The following is a 23,730-nucleotide window of genomic DNA, read 5'->3' as shown; positions in this document are numbered from 1 at the left end:
GGTGCGTTATCTTGGTGAAACAGCACTCCAGCCTGCAGTTTGCCGCGCCTTTTCTCCTTGATAGCCTCCCGCAATCTTCTTATTTCTTCTGCATAGTAGGAGCCCGTAATAGTGGCTCCCTTCTCCAAATAGTCCACCATAATAATTCCTTCAGCGTCCCAAAAAAGGACGCCATAACCTTCCCTGCTGAGCTTGACACTTTGAATTTCTTCGGCGTCGGTTTGTCGGCTCGTTTCCATGTCATCGATTGTTGTTTCGTTTCGGGATCAAAGTGGTGGATCCAGGTCTCATCCATGGTCAAAAAACGTGACAAAAAATTCTCCTTGTCTGCTTGGAACTTTTCGAGATTTGCTATTGAAATGTCAACTCGTTTCTTCTTTTGCTCGTCGGTTAACATTTTTGGCACCCAACGCGCGGAGACCTTTCTCATATGCAATTCTTTTGCAAGGATTCTTTGAATACTGCCATATGAGATCCCTGTGACCTCAGCTACATGCCTGATAGTCACTCTTCGATTTGCCAACACAACTTCTTCAACTTTTTTCACGTTTTCTTCATTGAGGGACGTGGATGGGTGTCCTTCGCGATGTTCATCTTCCGTCGATGTTCTTCCCAGCTTAAATTCCTTGGCCCAACGTGCAACTGTGGAATATGGAGGAGAAGAGTCCCCCAATGTTTCCACCAAGTCGCTGTGTATGTCTTTGGTAGACATTTTTTTCAAGCAGAGGTATTTGATGACAGCTCTGAGCTCGTTTTTTTCCATTTTGATGTTCACTCCTTGGCAGTTCATATTCAAATGAATATAGCTCCCAGGAATCGTGGCCTGTTTAAATGATTTTTTTTTCCTGGACTAGTGGGTACCTAAGAGAGAAGAAAACATTTTATTTTAATTTCTGTGTGCAATAGAAATAAACGATTATCATTACTTTTGGATCGCCCCTCGTATACTTACCAAATGCACGAAAATAATCATCTCACGGTCTGCTTGCGCCAGTTCCTGCCGGGATGGTGAATATTCCGATTCCAAAGACATACTGCATGAAAAAAAAAATACAAAGCATTAGTACATATACAATTTAAAAGGACAGGCATACATTAGATGTAATAATACTCACATTCTTGCCGCTGAAGCTGGAATTGAAAATTGTGTCTTCTTTTGCAGTCTGTCTGCTCTCCAGGCTGTCTCCATAGTTGTGGTACAGTTCTGGCAGACACCTACTTTTATATAGACATTTTTTTTTGGAGGGGGTGGGTTTTATCATGTGTCTAGATAATCTTGACCTAAAAAGCGCATGCGCAAAAAAACGCATACGTGCACATGCCAATGCGCACGTATGCGCACCCATAGACTCTAATGTTAATTTTTTGCGCAAAACGTGCGTTTTTTTAAAGCGGTTGGGTGGACCAAAAAATGCAACATGTAGCGTCTGGAAATTATGGACGCACACTGGAAAAAAAAAGCAGCGCACGAAAAATGCATACAAACGCATACCAATGCGCACCCATGTTAAATACAGGAAAAAAAACGCATGCGCACGTATGCGCAAAAGCGCAGTGCAAAAAAACGCAAGTGTGAAACCAGCCTTAGAGATGCCCTTAATCTGGTTGACTGGGACAATGTCCTCAGAAATGAGAATGCAGATAATAAAAAGGAAATGTTTATGAACATCCTACATAGGCACTGTTTCCGTTTTATTCCTTGTGGGAGTAAAAGGACAAGAAATAGGAAAAACCCAATGTGGCTAAACAAAGTAGTAAGAGGTGGAGTTGAGCGACTTATGGTTTCTTAGGGTCGCGTTTCGTTTCGTGAAACCCGACTTTTCCAAAAGTCGGGTCGAGCAAGATCGTCCGATTATAGGGAAAAGTCGGGGTCGTCCCGAAACACGAAACCCAATGTAAGTCAATGGGGAATAAAAGTCGGCAGTGAGAGGAGGACAGGAAACACACCTACAGTGCCCATTTGAATGCCAAAAGCATCAATTCTTCTTTCTTAAGCTTGTCAACCTTAATAAACTTCATAATACAAGTTACGCACTGAAAAATGGGGGTTATTTGGCTACAAACTGTAGGGGGGGAGGGCTGGCTCCAGGTTTTCATGTGCCCTGGGCGAAAGAGTGCCCCTTTAACACATACCACAACTCATCATGCTCCGATACGGCAGAGAAATAGCGGTATACTACAATGAAAAATACCTCACTTTTTACATCTCATGACGAGGCCCATCTATTTCTCCATACAGAATCATTGGTCCCATATAATGTTTGAAACAGTATATGATGAGCTCCACATAATGCTACAGTATATGTTGGTCCCCATGGATGAAGCTCCACTGTCTTATGGGCCCAAATAATGCTCCAAACATAATGGGCCCCATTTCTAATGCTCTAGTGTATAATGGGCCCTGTAAATGCTGCTCCAGTGTCTGATGTCCACCTTTGGAATGTTCCAGTGTATGGTGGGCCCCATCTATCATTCTCCAGAGTATAGTGCTCCCCAAAAATTGCTGTCCCAACATTGAAAACAATCAAATAAGTCTCCTCGCTAGGGAATCCCTGTACTTGTCTGGACAGGTGCTGTAGCTTGCTTAACAGCTCGCCAGCCGTTCTCACGCCCAGTATGGATTACACGTGATTGCACAAAGGTGAGAAAGGGTACCGTATCCCCAGATAACATGTATGGATAGCGTACACATTCAAAATATATGTCTCAGGAGGCAGGCTCAGACGGTGTTAGGCCCAGTATGGATTGCACGTGATTGCACAAAGGTTAGAAAGGGTACCGTATCCCCGGATAACATGTATGGATAGCGTACACATTCAAAATATATGTCTATACAGCATGAGGCAGGCTCAGACGGTGTTAGGCCCAGTATGGATTGCACGTGATTGCACAAACGTTAGAAAGGGTACCGTATCCCTGGATAACATGTATGGATAGCGTACACATTCAAAATATATGTCTATACAGCATGAGGCAGGCTCAGACAGTGTTAGGCCCAGTATGGATTGCATGTGATTGCACAAAGGTAAGAAAGGGTACCGTATCCATGGATAACATGTATGGATAGCGTACACATTCAAAATATATGTCTCAGGAGGCAGGCTCAGACGGTATTAGGCCCAGTATGGATTGCACGTGATTGCACAAAGGTTAGAAAGGGTACCGTATCCCTGGATAACATGTATGGATAGCGTACACATTCAAAATATATGTCTCAGGAGGCAGGCTCAGACGGTGTTAGGCCCAGTATGGATTGCACGTGATTGCACAAAGGTTAGAAAGGGTACCGTATCCCCGGATAACATGTATGGATAGCGTACACATTCAAAATATATGTCTATACAGCATGAGGCAGGCTCAGACGGTGTTAGGCCCAGTATGGATTGCACGTGATTGCACAAAGGTTAGAAAGGGTACCGTATCCCTGGATAACATGTATGGATAGCGTACACATTCAAAATATATGTCTATACAGCATGAGGCAGGCTCAGACGGTGTTAGGCCCAGTATGGATTGCACGTGATTGCACAAAGGTTAGAAAGGGTACCGTATCCCTGGATAACATGTATGGATAGCGTACACATTCAAAATATATGTCTATACAGCATGAGGCAGGCTCAGACGGTGTTAGGCCCAGTATGGATTGCACGTGATTGCACAAAGGTTAGAAAGGGTACCGTATCCCTGGATAACATGTATGGATAGCGTACACATTCAAAATATATGTCTATACAGCATGAGGCAGGCTCAGACGGTGTTAGGCCCAGTATGGATTGCACGTGATTGCACAAAGGTTAGAAAGGGTACCGTATCCCTGGATAACATGTATGGATAGCGTACACATTCAAAATATATGTCTCAGGAGGCAGGCTCAGACGGTGTTAGGCCCAGTATGGATTGCACGTGATTGCACAAAGGTTAGAAAGGGTACCGTATCCCTGGATAACATGTATGGATAGCGTACACATTCAAAATATATGTCTCAGGAGGCAGGCTCAGACGGTGTTAGGCCCAGTATGGATTGCACGTGATTGCACAAAGGTTAGAAAGGGTACCGTATCCCTGGATAACATGTATGGATAGCATACACATTCAAAATATATGTCTCAGGAGGCAGGCTCAGACGGTGTTAGGCCCAGTATGGATTGCACGTGATTGCACAAAGGTTAGAAAGGGTACCGTATCCCTGGATAACATGTATGGATAGCGTACACATTCAAAATATATGTCTCAGGAGGCAGGCTCAGACGGTGTTAGGCCCAGTATGGATTGCACGTGATTGCACAAAGGTTAGAAAGGGTACCGTATCCCTGGATAACATGTATGGATAGCGTACACATTCAAAATATATGTCTATACAGCATGAGGCAGGCTCAGACGGTGTTAGGCCCAGTATGGATTGCACGTGATTGCACAAAGGTTAGAAAGGGTACCGTATCCCTGGATAACATGTATGGATAGCGTACACATTCAAAATATATGTCTCAGGAGGCAGGCTCAGACGGTGTTAGGCCCAGTATGGATTGCACGTGATTGCACAAAGGTTAGAAAGGGTACCGTATCCCTGGATAACATGTATGGATAGCGTACACATTCAAAATATATGTCTATACAGCATGAGGCAGGCTCAGACGGTGTTAGGCCCAGTATGGATTGCACGTGATTGCACAAAGGTTAGAAAGGGTACCGTATCCCTGGATAACATGTATGGATAGCGTACACATTCAAAATATATGTCTCAGGAGGCAGGCTCAGACGGTGTTAGGCCCAGTATGGATTGCACGTGATTGCACAAAGGTTAGAAAGGGTACCGTATCCCTGGATAACATGTATGGATAGCATACACATTCAAAATATATGTCTCAGGAGGCAGGCTCAGACGGTGTTAGGCCCAGTATGGATTGCACGTGATTGCACAAAGGGCAGAAAGGGTACCGTAGCCCCGGATAACATGTATGAATAGCGTACACATTCAAAATATATGTCTATACAGCATGAGGCAGGCTCAGACGGTGTTAGGCCCAGTATGGATTGCACGTGATTGCACAAAGGTTAGAAAGGGTACCGTATCCCTGGATAACATGTATGGATAGCGTACACATTCAAAATATATGTCTATACAGCATGAGGCAGGCTCAGACGGTGTTAGGCCCAGTATGGATTGCACGTGATTGCACAAAGGTTAGAAAGGGTACCGTATCCCTGGATAACATGTATGGATAGCGAACACATTCAAAATATATGTCTCAGGAGGCAGGCTCAGACGGTGTTAGGCCCAGTATGGATTGCACGTGATTGCACAAAGGTTAGAAAGGGTACCGTATCCCTGGATAACATGTATGGATAGCGTACACATTCAAAATATATGTCTATACAGCATGAGGCAGGCTCAGACGGTGTTAGGCCCAGTATGGATTGCACGTGATTGCACAAAGGTTAGAAAGGGTACCGTATCCCTGGATAACATGTATGGATAGCGTACACATTCAAAATATATGTCTCAGGAGGCAGGCTCAGACGGTGTTAGGCCCAGTATGGATTGCACGTGATTGCACAAAGGTTAGAAAGGGTACCGTATCCCCGGATAACATGTATGGATAGCGTACACATTCAAAATATATGTCTATACAGCATGAGGCAGGCTCAGACGGTGTTAGGCCCAGTATGGATTGCACGTGATTGCACAAAGGTTAGAAAGGGTACCGTATCCCTGGATAACATGTATGGATAGCATACACATTCAAAATATATGTCTCAGAAGGCAGGCTCAGACGGTGTCAGGCACAGTATGTTTTTGACGGCCCAGATTACACAGCGGAGGAGCAGGGAGAGGTAAAGATTGCAAATGCTGGGGCCCTGCCCAAGCAAGGGGGGCCCACTCGTGGGCGTCGGTACTGGCACTGGGCCCCTCATAGTACAGCGGTGTGTCTGACGGCGGGTGTGCACAACCACCGTCAGAGACACTTGATTGCACTATGAGGGACCCTGTGCCAGTGCCCGCGCCCAAGAGTCGGCCTACCCACCTGTCCAGGGCAACGGCACTCGCGCGGTGTCGTGCGCTAGGTGGTGACCCCGGCCATGGGGGGGAGGCAGCACAGTTAGGGAGTTTTAGAAAGTGGCATATGTTGATGTTGGACATTCAGCTGATGCAAAAGGCGAAATAGGTCAAGTACCAGGAAGAGGTGGACCAAAGCAAGCCATTTTTCTGTCACCCTATGTGTCATCAGGGGAAGGTGGGACAAAATCCTTGGAAACCCATGCGTGGTTCATTTTAATGAAGGTTAGATCATCCACATTTTGGGTTGACAGACTGGTCCTTTTTTCTGTCAGGATTGATCCAGCTGCACTGAAGACTCTTTCCGATAGCACACTTGCAGCTGGGCAAGCGAGCTCCTGTAAGGCATATTGGGCCAATTCAGGCCAGGTGTCCAGTTTAGCGGCCCAATAGTCAAAGGGGAATGACCTGTGTGGGAGAACATCGATATGGGAGGAAAAGTAGTTTGTAACCATAGTTGACAACTGCTGTCTCCTGTCACTTTCCATCGATGCAGTATTACCAGTTGTGTGAGCGGTATTTGAAAAATCAGTCCACAACATTGTCATGAAACCCCTGTCTCCAACGCCACTTCTGCTGTGTGCACCACGAACACCTCTGCCAAGCTGCCCCCGGCCCGTACGGCTCGTGTGAGAACCATCACCGCTGCTGTGTGCTGGGAATGCCTCAAGCAACCGATTTACCAGAGTTGCTTGTTTATTAGCCTATATTAGGTCAAGGTTCTCCTGTGGCATGATGTTTTGTAATTTGCCTTTATAGCGTGGATCCAGGATGCTGGCCAACCAGTAGTCGTCATCGTTCATCATTTTGGCAATGCGGGGGTCCCTTTTTAGGATCCGCAAGGCATAATCTGACATGTGGGCCAATGTTCCCGGTGTGAATGATGCACTGCGAGTTCTGGGTGGAGGAGCACTTTCTGGCAAATCCACATCCCTCCAGTCACGCACAAACCCTGTACCAGACCTTGCCACACCAACATTTTCACTTGCCCCACGAGATGCATCCTCCTCCCCTAAGTAATCATCCCCATCATCCTCCTCCTCTTCTTCCTCCACCTCGTCCAGGAGAGGTCCCTGAGCAGACAATGGCTGAATGTCATCAAGGATTCCCTCCTCCTCTTCCTCCTCATCAACATTGGCTGCAGACGCCTGCTCCTTAAGGTGCGTCAAAGTTTGCATGAGCAGACGCATAAGTGGGATGCTCATGCTTAGGATGGCGTCGTCTGCGCTTACCAGCCGTGTGCATTCCTCAAAACACTGAAGGACTTTACAAAGGTCTTTCAGCTTCGACCACTGCACACCTGTCAACTCCATGTCTGCTCTCAAAGTGCCTGGCCGTGTATCCTCCCACAAATGCATTATGGCCTGCCTCTGCTCGCACAGCCGCTCCACCATGTGCAGGGTGGAGTTCCACCTTGTTGCAATGTCGATAATGAGGCAGTGGTTGGGAAGGTGGAGCAATTGCTGCAGCTTCTGCATACGAACGGAGTGTACAGGCGACCGGCGGATGTGCGCGCACAGTCTTCGCACCTTCTGGAGCAGGGCTGTTAACTCCGGATAATTTTTGAGGAAGCACTGCACCACCAGGTTCAAGGTGTTCGCCAAGCAAGGTATGTGGCTGAGTTTTGAAAGGGCTATGGCTGCCACAAAATTACGGCCGTTATCACTAACTACCTTGCCTGCCTCAAGATGTACACTGCCCAGCCATGACTCAGTTTGTCGCTTCAAGTACTCGGCCAGCACCTCGGCGGTGTGTCTGTCGCCCAAACACATCATCTGCAACACAGCCTGCTGACGCTTTCCACTAGCTGCTCGATAGGGGGACACATCGTGTGCAACAGTGGCAGCTGCAGATGGAGTGCTCGTACGACTGCGCTCTGTGGACGAGCTTTCGCTTCTGGAGGAGGTGGAGGAGGAGGAGGGTCGAACGCCTACAGCCAACTGTTTCCTATACCGTGGGCTAGGCAGCACTGTCCCACCACCGCTGTCCCCTGTGGACCCTGCATCCACCACATTAGCCCAGTGCGCAGTGATGGACACGTAACGGCCCTGGCCATGCCGACTGGACCATGCATCAGTTGTGAGGTGCACCTTTCCGCTCACTGACTGCTTGAGTGCATGGACAATGCGGTCTTTCACATGATGGTGGAGGGCTGGGATGGCTTTGCGAGAGAAGAAGTGGCGACTGGGTAGGTCATAGCGTGGTACTGCATAGGCCATGAGTTCGCGGAAAGCTGTGCTTTCCACCAACCGAAAGGGCATCATCTCAAACGAGATTAGTTTGGCAATGTGGGCGTTCAAACCCAGTGTACGCGGATGAGAGACTGAGTACATTCTTGACCTACTCATAGTGTCTGGGAGGGTGAGCTGGACTTGAGAGCTGCATATGGTGGAAGTAGCGGTGGACAGGGCGGACTGAGAGAGGGTTGATGATGGTGATGGAGTTGGTGTTCTTTCTGATGGCCTAGAATCAGTATTTCGTTGATATAACAGTGGGATTCCCTGACTGCTGTGGTCTTGCAACGACACCTCAACATTTGCTGCTGTGCTAACCGGTGGGCTTACAGTGGGGGAAACAATGTAGCGTTGCTGACTACCTTCGTTGTGATCAGTTGCACATGTGGCACTTGAGGTTTGGTGTTGTGTCCACGCTTGCAAGTGCATGCTGGTTAAATGTCTAAGCATGCAACTGGTATTCAAATTTTTCAGATTTTTCCCTCGGCTAAAGGTCTTTGCGCACTTCTTACAGATAACCTTGGCCTGATCATGAGGATTTTGTTCAAAAAAGTGCCACACTGCACTCTTCCTACTCTGGCAGACATTTTGCGGCCTAGCACGCTGTGATCTTTTGACCCTCTGGACAAGCTGTCCAGCAACTCTTTTGACGTTTGGAACCTGTCTTTGGAGTGCTCCAGGCCTGCCAGATAACAGCTGTTGCGATGTCGATGTCTGCTGTGGATGCTCCTCATCTGAGCTATTGGAAGCAGCACCCTCTTCCCCCAATGGATGCCAATCTGGGTCAACAACTGGGTCATCCATCACCTCGTCTTCTATGTCATGTGCACCTTCCTCTGTGTCACCGTGTATGGTGGTATAGTGTGCGGGAAGGGGCACCTGAGTCTCATCAGGGTCAGAATCTGGCTCTGTACACTGCGAGGACAATGTAGTGCTCTGAGTGAATGTACCAGCAGAATCATCCATCAGCGGCTGTGCATCAGTGCACTCCATGTCAGATTCATCTTGGCCTGGGTAATTCACCATTTGACTTGATAATCCAGGCATGGTATGTGAAAACAGCTCCATGGAGTAATCAGTAGTATGGCCTGCGTCATCCTTCAATCTTGGTTGGTGTGAAGGACACAAGGAAAGGTGTGGTTCATGAACATGAGCCTCCAATGACGACTCAGTGCTTTTACTTTTTACAACTGAAGAAGAGGAGGCGATAGAGCTGGAGGCTGAGTCAGCAATGTAAGACAAAACTTTTTCCTGATGCTCTGGCTTTAAAAGCGGTTTGCCAACTCCTAGAAAACTAAGCGTTCGAGGCCTTATGTAGCCAGACGATGACGCAGGGTCAGCACCTCCTGCATTCGGTCCTATTTTGCTCTTGCCACTACCATCAGATCCACCACCAACACCATCATTACCAGCTGCCAACCCCCGCCCAATTCCACGGCCTCTTCCACCAGCCTTCCTCATTTTTGGTAGAAATGTAGACAAAATCCAACAAACTATATAGTAATGTAAAACAAGGTACAAGGTGTCTATAGGGCAGGGGAGATTTTGAATTTCTGCACACACTTGTGGACAGTGGACACTTTTGGATTGTGTGAGGCCCACTGATATCTGAGCGCTATGTGACAGGCTTGATGGCACTGCTGTGACAAAAGTGACTAGAGGATAAGGGAGATTTTGAATATCTGCACACACTTTTGGACACTGGACACTTTTGGATTGTGTGAGGCCCACTGATATCTGAGCGCTATGTGACAGGCTCGATGGCACTGCTGTGACAAAAGTGACTAGAGGATAAGGGAGATTTTGAATATCTGCACACACTTTTGGACACTGGACACTTTTGGATTGTGTGAGGCCCACTGATATCTGAGCGCTATGTGACAGGCTCGATGGCACAGCTGTGACAAAAGTGACTAGAGGATAAGGGAGATTTTGAATTTCTGCACACACTTGTGGACACTGGACACTTTTGGATTGTGTGAGGCCCACTGATATCTGAGCGCTATGTGACAGGCTCGATGGCACTGCTGTGACAAAAGTGACTAGAGGATAAGGGAGATTTTGAATATCTGCACACACTTTTGGACACTGGACACTTTTGGATTGTGTGAGGCCCACTGATATCTGAGCGCTATGTGACAGGCTCGATGGCACTGCTGTGACAAAAGTGACTAGAGGATAAGGGAGATTTTGAATATCTGCACACACTTTTGGACACTGGACACTTTTGGATTGTGTGAGGCCCACTGATGTCTGAGCGCTATGTGACAGGCTCGATGGCACTGCTGTGACCTAAGTGACTAGAGGATAAGGGAGATTTTGAATATCTGCACACACTTTTGGACACTGGACACTTTTGGATTGTGTGAGGCCCACTGATATCTGAGCGCTATGTGACAGGCTCGATGGCACTGCTGTGACAAAAGTGACTAGAGGATAAGGGAGATTTTGAATATCTGCACACACTTTTGGACACTGGACACTTTTGGATTGTGTGAGGCCCACTGATATCTGAGCGCTATGTGACAGGCTCGATGGCACAGCTGTGACAAAAGTGACTAGAGGATAAGGGAGATTTTGAATATCTGCACACACTTTTGGACACTGGACACTTTTGGATTGTGTGAGGCCCACTGATATCTGAGCGCTATGTGACAGGCTCGATGGCACTGCTGTGACAAAAGTGACTAGAGGATAAAGGAAATTTTGAATATCTGCACACACTTTTGGACACTGGACACTTTTGGATTGTGTGAGGCCCACTGATATCTGAGCGCTATGTGACAGGCTCGATGGCACAGCTGTGACAAAAGTGACTAGAGGATAAGGGAGATTTTGAATTTCTGCACACACTTGTGGACAGTGGACACTTTTGGATTGTGTGAGGCTCACTGATATCTGAGCGCTATGTGACAGGCTCGATGGCACTGCTGTGACAAAAGTGACTAGAGGATAAGGGAGATTTTGAATATCTGCACACACTTTTGGACACTGGACACTTTTGGAGTGTGTGAGGCCCACTGATATCTGAGCGCTATGTGACAGGCTCGATGGCACTGCTGTGACAAAAGTGACTAGAGGATAAGGGAGATTTTGAATATCTGCACACACTTTTGGACACTGGACACTTTTGGATTGTGTGAGGCCCAATGAATATCTGAGCGCTATGTGACAGGCTCGATGGCACAGCTGTGACAAAAGTGACTAGAGGATAAGGGAGATTGAATTGCTTTTAAAAAAGCAGTTTGTGGAGCAGTGGGTAAACAGCAATGCCAGCCTGTCAGGAAGCCTTAGAAGGCAGCCCAACAACCAACACCACTGATACACCACTATATAGCCTCCCCTTGCACTGCACACACAGTGACTGGTGTGTTGTGCAGGCCAAATTGCTAGCAGCAGAAGCAGTTTTTTTTTCTTCTCAGCAGGACAAAAAAAAAAAATTGGGATTGCTTTTAAAAAAGCAGTTTGCGGAGCAGTGGGTAAACAGCAATGCCAGCCTGTCAGGAAGCCTTAAAAGGCAGCCCAACAACCAACACCACTGATACACCACTATATAGCCTCCCCTTGCACTGCACACACAGTGACTGGTGTGTTGTGCAGGCCAAATCGCCAGCAGCAGAAGCAGTTTTTTTGTCTTCTTCCCTGCCTAACGCTCTCCCTACAGAATCAGCAGCAACCTCTCCCTATACTAAGATCGGCAGATGTAAGATGGCGGTCGGCGTGCATGCCCTTTTATACCCCCTGTGATGCCCACCAAAGCAAGCCAATCACTTGCATGCCCTTCTGAAAGATGGTGGTGACCCATGCCTATGTCATTACGTTGCCCACAGTGTCCGTGGTTCCTGATTGGCTGAAAAAGAGCGCAAAACAAACTTTTGAAACGCGACTTTGGCGCGTAAGTCGCCGACCTCGTGGCCGACCTCATCCTAGGGTCGGGTTTCGTTTTATGAAACCCGACTTTGCCAAAAGTCGGCGACTTTTGAATTTTTTCGACCCATTTCGCTCAACTCTAGTAAGAGGGTCAATTAACAGTAAAAAGAAAGGATTTAAACTATTAAAGCAGGATGGCACCGGTGAAGCTCTAAAAAACTTCAGGGAGGAAAATACTTTATCTAAACAACTAATTAAAGCTGCCAAAAAGGAAACAGAGAAGCACATTGCTAAGGAGAGTAAAACTATTCCCAAACTGTTCTTCAACTATATCAATAGTAAAAGAATCATAATTGAAAGTGTAGGCCCCTTAAAAAATTGTGAGAAAAGAATGGTTGTAGATGACGAAGAAAAAGCTAATATATTAAACACCTTCTTCTCCACGGTATTCACAATGGAAAATAAAATGCTAGGTGAATTGCTGAGAGACAAAGAAAACACTATATTAAGAGACACCAATCTAACCCAAGAAGAGGTGCAAAACCGGCTAAATAAGATTAAAATGGATCAATCTCCGGGTACAGATGGCATACACCCATGAGTAATGTAATAGACAATGTAATAGGCAAACCATTATTTCCTATATATATGGACTCGATAGCGACGGGGTCTGTTCCACAGGACTGGCGCATAGCAAATGTGGTACCAATAATCAAAAAGGGCTCTAAAAGTCAACCTGGAAATTATAGGGGCCCGTAAGTCTACAGTAACATCTATTGTTGGTAAAATATTTGAAGGGTTTCTGAGGGATGTTATTCTGGATTATCTCAATGAGAATAACTGTTTAACTCCATATCTGCATGGGTTTATGAGGAACCGCTCCTGTCAAACCAATCTAATCAGTTTTTATGAAAAGTTAAACCATAGACTGAACCAAGGTGAGTCATTGAATGTGGTATATCTTGATTTTTCCAAAGCCTTTGATACTGTGCCATACAAGAGGTTGGTACACAAAATGAGAATGCTGGGTCTGGGGGAAAATGTGTGTAAATGATTAAGTAACTGGCTTAGTGATAGAAAGCAGAGGGTGGTTATAAATGGTATATTCTCTAACTGGGTCCCTGTGACCAGTGGGGTACCGCAGGGGTCGGTGTTGGGACCTATTCTCTTTAACATATTTATTAATGATCTAGTAGAAGGTTTACACAGTAAATATCGATATTTGCAAATGATACAAAACTATGTAAAGAAGTCAATACAAGAGAAGATAGTATTCTGCTACAGATGGATCTGGATAAGTTGGAAACTTAGGCTGAAACGTGGCAGATGCAGTTTAACATTGATAAATGTAAGGTTATACACATGGGAAGAAGGAATCAATATCACAATTACACACTGAACGGGAAACCACTGGGCAAATCTGACATGGAGAAGGACTTGGGGATCTTAGTTAATGATAAACTTACCTGGAGCATCCAGTGCCAGGCAGTGGCTACCAAGGCAAACAGTATCATGGGGTGCCTTAAATGAGGTTTGGATACACATGATGAGAGCATTATACTGCACTGCACCGGGGTCCAGAGCCTCCAGGGGGCCCTTCAAGGTGGCTAATGATGAGGGCAATCTGGCTGTTTACTCCGGGCCCAAGGCTCCGGGGGGCCCCTGGCTAGATTGCCCTCATGTGTAGCGGTGGGCAGGGAGCGATCCAAGCAGCAAAATCGGACCCTGAGGGGCTCCACCCACAAAATCGGAACCTGAGGGGCCCCACCCACAAAATCGGACCCTGAGGGGCCACACCCACAAAATCGGACCCTGAGGGATCCCGGCCACCAATTCAAGCCCTGAGAAGCCCAGGCCACCAAATCGGATCCTGAGGGGCCCCACCCACCAAATCAGACCCTGAGGCCAAAGTGGCCCCTGAGAGGCACCCTCAGTTAAAACGGATCCTGAGTTGAAAGTCTTGCAGGGGCAGCAGGCTAGTCTCTCTTAAAGGGGCAGCCCGGGCACCATTTCAAAGCACTATCTGTACTTCCTTCAGGAAATACACATCTAGTTTAAATTACTATGAATTATTAAGTATATTCTGGCTTGTATTTTCATATCACCACTGTCAGCTGATATTTTATTATGAACAATTAGAATATGACCACTGTTGGCTTATCCTTTATCATAGTCAGCCAAATGCCCCTATGTCCAGCAGCGATTTGAGATTGCTAGCAAGACATATTGTTACCCAATATCACCATTGACATATCGGAGTCCATTCTAGATGTGTTTGCAGCAGATAATTCAGGATACTCTCCAAGCTTGTGACAACAGAGCTTCTTTATTCAGGAACAATATGCTTAATAGATCATTAATAAATCATTTGTGTGTCTCTGTCTGTGCATCATCTACAGCAAGCTGCTCCTCTAATACACAGACACAGGAAAAACAGGAAATACAGTCAAATGCTCTCCCTGTCTGAGCCTCTGGGAGGTTTTTTGTTGTTATAACTTTATGAACAACAAACAAATTTAGCAACTAAACACTCATGGACAGGAAAGGAGTTGTTGCACCAAACATATTCCAACAACCCCACTCAGCAATTACTTATCCTGTTAGGCCGGGATCACACATGGGAGGAATATGGCCGAATCTCACATGTTAATAACCGACACTGCCACCCGCACTCAGGAGCAGAGCGTGCGGCTGCATAGCAATACACGGAGCTGCACGCTCCGCTCCTGAGTGCCGGTGGCGGTTGGCTCCTGGTGAAGTGGTTTTCCCCTGGTTGTCTCCTGGTGCTGCTTTCTGTCGTGGTGAAGACAACACTGTCTATGTAAGTATAGAAGCTTTGTCAATGTCTGTCTTTGAATGTTATTCTGTTCCTTGTAGACTGGTCTACTCTCTGGTGCAGTGGGTGTCTCCTGGTTGTCTCCTGGTGCTGCGGTTTTCTCATGGTCGTCTTCTGGTGCTGCTTTCTGTCGTGTTGAAGACAACACTGTCTATGTAAGTATAGAAGCTTTGTATATGTCTGTCTCTCTCAATACTCTTTCTGTTCCTTGTAGACTGGTCGAATCTGGTGCAGTGGATGTCTCCTGGTGCTGCCTGCTGTGCTGTTGGACTACTGCCTGTAATGTAAGTATTGGTGTCCATTATTTTTTTTTTGGTGTACATTGTTTTTGGATCTTTACAAGTTTAATTTTTCTTCTCTGTTCTTCTGTAGTGTTTTACTTGGCTGCTGCCTGCTCTTCAAAATGTCCTCAAGCGAAGAACTGACTTCTTCCCAGGGTGGACCCAACAAAGATTATGTAATCACATTTGCTATATTGATTAGTATTTATTGACTGGCAATACTACACGTGTTAAATCATGTAATTTCATTTCAGGTACCTGCCACTGATGAAGAGCAGAAGCAGTCGAGGGGAGATGATTCTTCCCAGGATCATCGGGGTATGGTGTCTCAGGAGGAAAGATGGGGTGTAAGTAGTCTTTTCATCAGATTTGTAATACAATTTTTTTGCAGTTTTACTTAAAAAAATTTTTTTCCATTTTATCTATAGGTATCACAATGGGAAGTAGCTACACTCGATATAGACAACGAGCAACTTATTCACCTTGTGCAAGAGCGAGTACCGTTGTGGGTCACCCTTGACCATCAGCATGCCGACAATGTGGTGATTCGAAGTCTCTGGGAAGAAGTGACAACATCGCTGCTGGCTGATTGGGACCATGCCACGTCGCGTGCCAGAACTGCTTTTGGTAAGTATTGCAATGTGGTCTGAAGCGGCAGTGAACCTGTTAATGTATGTGCATTGTTTTCCAACTAATTTTGCTTTTTTTATCTCTCTTCACAGTGAAGCGAATCAAAATCCGTTGGTGCTTCAACAAGGACATGAGAGAGGAGATTCGGGTTCGAAGTGGTGCTGCTGCAAGGTTCTGGAAATACAAGTGGCACCGGAACCTTGACTTTCTGAGGCCTGCGCTTGCTCAGCGAATGTAAGTATATATATTTTTTTTATTTTTTTTTTAATAATGTTTCATTTTTTTCCCACACAGAACCTGGAGCAGCACAACACAACCTGGATTTTTTCACTAGTGTTTTTCTCTTTTCCACACAGAACCTGGTGCAGCACCACACAACCTGGATCATCCTCTGTTGAAGCAGCCCCTCATCTAGCAGCCACTGAACAGATGCAATCCCGCAATCCCAAGCATCCACCAGTGATGGAGCAACCTTGCAGGCTTCACAGGCTTGGGAGCAGGCAGCCAGTCCATCAGGTTTTTCCCTCTCCCAGCCCTCTGCCTCTGCTTTTGCTTGGTCTTCTCATCAGCGGCAGAGGGCCTGGGAGAGGTCAGGCATGCCCGAGTTTATGCAATTAAGCTCGGTCTTCCAGGATGGGATTAGGTTGATTGCTGACAGAGTGAAGAGTTGGTTCAAGGAAGTCAACAAACGCCTTGACCGCCTGGAAGCCGACCTTGAGAGACCAGTGCAACATTTTTTTCTGCAATAGAGCGGAGCGTGTCAGAAAACCTTATGCCTCAACTCCAGCTGAACGTCATGCAGGCCTGCCAGGCTGCTTTCAGCCACGCATTGAAGCAGCAGCAGTCACAAAGCTACAATCAACAGGCCAGAGGATATTACCAGCAGCCAATCTATTTTCCTGCTCCCACAGGACCGAACTATCCTCCACCACAACCGCCTCCAGTTCACAGAGTGATCACACTGCCAAATTTATCAACCTTGCAGCCAGCAGCATCTACCATGCTCCAGAGTCCTGCACCCATGCAGCCAGCAGTATCAACGATGCTGCCCACTCCAGCACCCCTGCCCACTCCAGCCCCCTTGCCCAGTCTAGCACCCCTGCCCAGTCCAGCAACCCTGCCCAGTCCAGCACCCCTGCAGCCAGCAGTATCCGCAATGCAGCCCAGTCTAGCACCATGCCAGATGACTGCTCAACCAAGAAAAGCAGTCCAAAATAATATATATTTCCACCAGGACAAAAACCAGGAGCCAAAAACCTATTCCCACAATGAACCCACCACCCTCACCCACCAATTTGTCATTACCTTCCCTTGGGTCTCTGTCTGTTCCTTCCAGTTTGTCTATCAATTCCCATGATTCCACGTTGTCATCTATCCCCAATGTCTCCACTGCCATCCCTGATCAAATCCTTTAATTTGTTGCCCCTTCCCCCGTAAACCCTTCTCCTGTAACCTCTTCCTCATCAACTACCATCCAATCCTCACAACGCCACACCCCCAAGGTCCACCCCATCTCACCCTCACGAAAACCCTGATGCAAAAGCCAATCACCCCAAACTCAAGCCTTCTTTTTTGTTAAAGTTTTGTAAATAAAAGTTGGATTTTGTTTACACTTTATCTTATTTTATTTGTATCTTTATGTGCCGCTTCCGCCACAAACACACTTTATTTTTGAGGGATGGCAGTTCATTATTTAACTCAGCAAACACTAGGGGTAAATTTTAACATTAAATGTACATTTTAACATCACAGGTACATTTAAACATTACAGGTATGTAATTTTGAGATTACAGGTAAATTTAAACATAACAGGTACATTTTACTTAGCGGCTTAAATCATTTTGTCTTGACATGCCACATGTCAATTATCTGAAGCAAAGTAAGCAGCAAACTTATCCCTCATCTGGGCAACTTGCACTGTTGTTCTCAGAGGGTGAAATTGGTAATCATGTAATGTAACAGGTTGCTCAGGTTGTAAATTTGGTCGCTCTTTTACCAGGATGAAGTTGTGCAGAACAACACACGCTTTCACAACCTCATCAATAGTGTCAATTTTTAGATTAATGGATGTGCACAAAATGTGTCATTTTTATACCAGCAATCCAAATGCACACTCCACGGTCCTCTGCACCCTTGTCAGTGGGTAGTTGAAAATTCTTTTTGTGTGATTTAAGTTCTGACTTGAGTATGGTTTAATGAGGTTATGCAACAAGAAAGGAAAGAATGACCACATAAAAATGCACACCACCAATATATATAATAATAACTAGAAAAGCTTTATTGACAATATAAATTTAAAAACATGTAAAAATAAAAGGGAATACAATCCCCCTTTTAGTCCTGATCAATACAATAATGAATTGAGTCTCATGCATATATCATCAGCATAAATAAAGGAACAAAAAAAGGAAAAACATCCACAATAAGGTGTATCCATATGATAGATGTAAATATATAATTATACCAAAGAGCACCTAATGGCGCACAATCCTGATCAAATCACCCTAATGCTGGAGACTCAAACAATAAAATAGCCTTCGCGTGGAAAAATACCATGGGTCACATGTCAATCACAGCTGAAGTGCCACATAGTCTGGTAGAATATATAGCATCCACAATACTTGAGATGAAGGTCCAGAAAAAATATATGTAGACCAGCGCACAACATGTGCAAAAAATGGTCCAATCCCATAAAGATGAATAAATAACTGCACTGAATGCTGAGCTGCGCACATAAAACCACTTAAATGAGTGGTAATAAAATATCAAACATGCAGATATTATTCAAAAAGCCATGATAATACCAAATGAAAACCACACTAATGTGGATCTGCATGAAAGACGCCACATAAATAAGTGGCAATAAGATATCAGGCAAACAACGCTGTTGAAAAACAGCCAAGTATGCCCAGTGAATGTCAGCCCTCTCACGGTTAGAAGCAACAGCTCACATGTGAAACAGGTATAATGAAATGCATGAAAGATCCATACCAAGGCAACAGTACAGACAGGACGGCAGAACGGAGGAAACCCCACGCGTGTCGCCATATCAAGACGGCTTCATCAGGGGAAGTATGCATGACATTGCTGCTAAAGCCTTTAAATACCTGTATATGAAGAGCTCAGTCCAGCCACCTGTGAAGGAACATGTCAGACCCAAAACAGAAATAGCGAGGAAAGCTGAAAACCTGGCAGACGTCTCTGCTCAAGGTGTCAGCTGCACGCGCACTGTGATTACAGCGCGGTGCAGATGACATGAAATAAAGCATAAAGTGCGCATGCGCGGCTCCCGGGAGTCTCAATAGCAAACAGACACAAACAGGGAAGAGAGAAAAAAAAGAAAGGGTTGTATATTGCATTGTGTGAATGACCAGTCAGGTAATGAAAAAACACCTAACACAGGAATTAAACAGCCATGATATGGCACAGATAATTCATGGCCAAACGTTGAACAAGGACTATAAATGCTAAATATAGAGGTTTTATTAAGCATCAGATAGATCAATATAAATGGTACTTGCATAAATCCTCAATAAGATTTACATATGGGAAGCAACAGCAACCAGATAGAGATGGTACACATTAAAGGATAAGGATATACTAAAGAGATAATATTCTTAGTTCATAATGTAAGAACAATAGGAATGATCCATAAAATGAACCATTCTCCAAAAGGAAGAGATTATACATGACCATTAATGAACTAAGAAAAGATTACAGGGGAGGCTGCACCACACTGAATACCTCAATCTAGTAGCCAAGAGAAGCGGACAAGGAAGAAGGATGTGTATCCCACAATGTGAATGACCAGTCTGGTTAGGAAAAAGGAGGGGGGGGAGGGGAACGGGGGAGGGGCACAGAGTCAAAGTCATAAGGTGAAAAGGGTAATTCATAACCAACTTAAAACAAGGACTATAGATAACAAATAGTTATTTTATTTAAGGTCAGATAGATCAATATAAATGATGCTCACCCATGTCCTCAATAAGGTTTATATATGAAGAGCCACAGTAACCAGATATGGATAATACACATTAAAGGATATTAAAGGATAAGAAAGTGCTAAAAAAAATATTATCCTCTGTTCATAATATTAGGACAAGAAAAATAGTCCCTAGAGTGGATCAATCTCCAAAATGAGGAGATTTCAGGATTGTGCGCCATTAGGTGCTCTTTGGTGTAATTATATATTTACATCTATCATATGGATACACCTTATTGTGGATGTTTTTCCTTTTTTTGTTCCTTTATTTATGCTGATGATATATGCATGAGACTCAATTCACTATTGTATTGATCAGGACTAACAGGGGGATTGTATTCCCTTTTTGTTTTTACATGTTTTTAAATTTATATTGTCAATAAAGCTTTTCTTGTTATTATTATATATATTGGTGGTTTGCATTTTTATGTGGTCTTTCTTTCCATTAACTCTTCATGTGACCATTTGCACCCCGGACATTAATTATTTCATTGAGCATTTGCAGTGCGCCCTTACATTCTTTTTCTGGTTTAATGAGGTTGGCAAACATTTGGAATGCCTCATCCCCAACAACAACAAAAGGCATTGGCGGTCCAAAAGTGTTGGGAAGAGGTTGTGGTGGCGGAAAATTAAAATCATTCCCATACAGGCATTGGCCCATGTCAGAGTTTTTGAAAGGCTGCAAGTCATTTCCTCATCCAAATGAACCAATGTTCACTGCGACAAATCTACACTCGGCATCTGCAATAGCCATTAGAAAAATGGAAAAGTATGTTTTTTTATAATTGAAGTACTCTTCCACTTCCAGCTGGTTTAATAATCCTAATGTGTTTTACGTCTACAGTCCTCACACAGTTAGGAAAATTCCTGGAATTTGGAAGCATTTTCAAGCCAGAGTTCAGTTGTGGGTTGGAGGAGGAATTTGTGCTGCAGAATGTCAACTAAAGCACGACAAGTGTCTACAACATTCCCAGAAAGGGTGGACACTCCAATCCTGAATTGAAAATGGAGCGATGATAATGTCTCTCCAGTAGCCAGGAATCTGCAGAACAGAAAAATGAGTACATGGCTTTTCTAGCAATCATATCAATGGCAGGGGTTTCTTTTTTCAAATTACGTACCTCAGGGTGACCAAAAGACGTTCCTCAGCAGGAATTGCTCAATGGAGCTGTGTGTACTGCCTGGTGATGGATCCTTGGACATGTAGCAGCAAGTCATGGAAGCTCTGTTCCGACATCCTCGTGTAGTCAAAAAACTTCTCCGGGTTTTGCAGCAGCTCTGTGTACAAAGAGTGGTAGGCTCCATGGCTCTCTCGGAGTTCAAGGATGGGGTGTTGCCAATGGCGATGACAACGTCTTCTCCGTCTTTCTCTTCTTCTGTGTTCTTGACAAGCAAAGGCATAGGAAGCAGCCAATTTCATTTGTAAATACAGATCTTCTAGGAATCTCTCCATGTCAAGATCCATCTTGCAGCTAGATACAGCAGCCAAAGACGAGGATTTCATCAGTGCGGTGTGTCTATATATATATATATATATATATATATATATATATATATAAATATATATATAACATGAGACACGGCTACTGGGTGTCTGATATCAAGGAAAAGTTACTGAAAAACATTGGAAATTTCTAACGCATGTGCAGAAACAACGCAAATGCATGCAAAAACACATACAAACACATGCAAACGCAGCATTTTTTAAGCGCGCCATGTGTAAACATACATTTGCATGAGTTTTTGTATGCGTTTGGAGATGCGGATGATATGCTGTGGACTCAAACGCTAATGTGAACCTAGCCTTAGAGCTGGATGTCATTATCATACGGTGGGTATGGAAAGTATTCAGACCCCTTTAAATTTTTCACTTTGTTTCATTGCAGCCATTTAGTAAATTCAAAAAAGTTCATTTTTTCCCATTAATGTACACTCTGCACCCAATCTTGACTGAAAACCCCCCAGAAATGTAGAGATTTTTGCAAATTTATTAAAAAAGAAAAACTGAAATATCACTTGGTCATAAGTATTCATACCCTTTGCTCAGTATAGAGTAGAAGCACCTTTTTGATCTGGTACAGCCATGAGTCTTCTTGGGAATGATGGAACAAGTTTTCCACACCTGGATTTGGGGATCCTCTGACATTCTTCCTTGCAGATCCTTTAAAGTTCTGTCAGGTTAGATGGTGAACGTTGGTGGACAGCCATTTTCAGGTCTCTCCAGAGATGCTCAATTGGGTTTAGGTCAGGGCTCTGGCTGGGCCAGTCAAGAATGTTCACAGAGTTGTTCTGAAGCTAATCCTTTGTTATGTTAGGCTGGTTTCACACTTGTGTTTTTTTGCACTGTTTTTTCGCGCAAAAAAAGCATGCGTTTTTTTTCCTATTATTAACATGGGTGCGCATACTCATGCGTTTGTACGCGTTTGTATGCGCATGCCTTTTTAGTGGAGTGTGCGCTCGGGCACACAAAATGCACTCTGTTGCATTTTTTTGAGCGTCCGACTTGCCCCAAAAAAACGCATGCGCACGCAATGCGTTTTTTTTCACCCAACCACCCATTATAGTCTATGGGTGCGCTGACGTGCGCATGGTAATGCGCACGTCAGCGCAAAAAAAGCATGCATTTTAAGTGTGAAGGTAGCCTTAGCTGCGTGCTTAGGGTCATTGTCTTGTTGGAAGGTGAACCTTTGGCCACTCTGGAAGAGGTTTTCATCCAGGATATCTCTGTACTTGGCCGCATTCATGTTTCCTTCAATTGCAATCAGTCGTCCTGTCCCGGCAGCTGAAAAACATCCCCATAGCATGATGCTGCCACCATCATGTTTCACTGTTGAGACTGTATTGGGCAGGTGTTCAGCAGTGCCTGATTTTCTCCATCCATACCGCTTAGAATTATCTTCAAAAAGTTCTATCTTGATCTCATCAGACCAGAGAATCTTATTTCTAATAATCTGGGAGTCCTTCATGTGTTTTTTTTTTAGCAAACTCTATGCGGGATTTCATATGCCTTGCACTGAGGAGAGGCTTCTGTCAGGCCACTCTGGCATAAACGCCTGACTGGCAGAAGACTGCAGTCATAGTTGACTTTGTGGAACTTTCTCCTATCTCCCTACTGTATCTGTGGAGCTCAGCCACAGTGATCTTGGGGTTCTTCTTTACCTATCTCACCAAGGCTCTTCTCCCACGATTGCTCAGTTTGGCTGGATGGCCAGGTCTAGGAAGACTTCTGGTGGTACCAAACTTTTTCCATCGAAAGGTTATGGAGGCCACTGTGCTCTAAGGAACTTTGAGTACTGCACAAATTCTTTTGTAACATTGGCCAGATCTGTGCCTTGCACAATTCTGTCTCTGAACACCTTGGCCAGTTCCTTTGACCCCATGATTCTCATTTGGTCTGACATGCACTGTGAGCTGTGAGGTCTTATATAGACAGGTGTGTGCCTTTAGAAATTAAGTCCTATCAGTTTAATTCAAAACAGCTGGACTCCAATGAGGGAGTAGAACCATCTCAAGTAGGATCACAAGGAAATGGACAGCATGTGACTTAAATATGAGTGTCTGAGCAAAGGGTCTGAATACTTTTGACCATGTGATATTTCAGCTTTTCTTTATAATAAATTTGCAAAAAATTTCTACATTTCTGATTTTTCTTTAGTCAAGATTGGGTGCAGAGTGTACATTAATGAGAAAAAAAGTGAACTTTTTTGAATTTACCAAATGGCTGCAATGAAATAAAGAGTGAAAAATTTAAAGGGGTCTGAGTACTTTCCAAGTCCACTGAATCTCATCTGATGCACTTGTATCAGATGTGATACGCTAGTGTGTCTCTGGTCTGACAAAGA

This window comes from Dendrobates tinctorius, unplaced genomic scaffold, assembly GCF_039654945.1.
Source record: "Dendrobates tinctorius isolate UK_male_01 unplaced genomic scaffold, ASM3965494v1 ptg000150l, whole genome shotgun sequence".
Taxonomy (NCBI): domain Eukaryota; kingdom Metazoa; phylum Chordata; class Amphibia; order Anura; family Dendrobatidae; genus Dendrobates; species Dendrobates tinctorius.
This window is presented reverse-complemented; position numbering follows the sequence as displayed.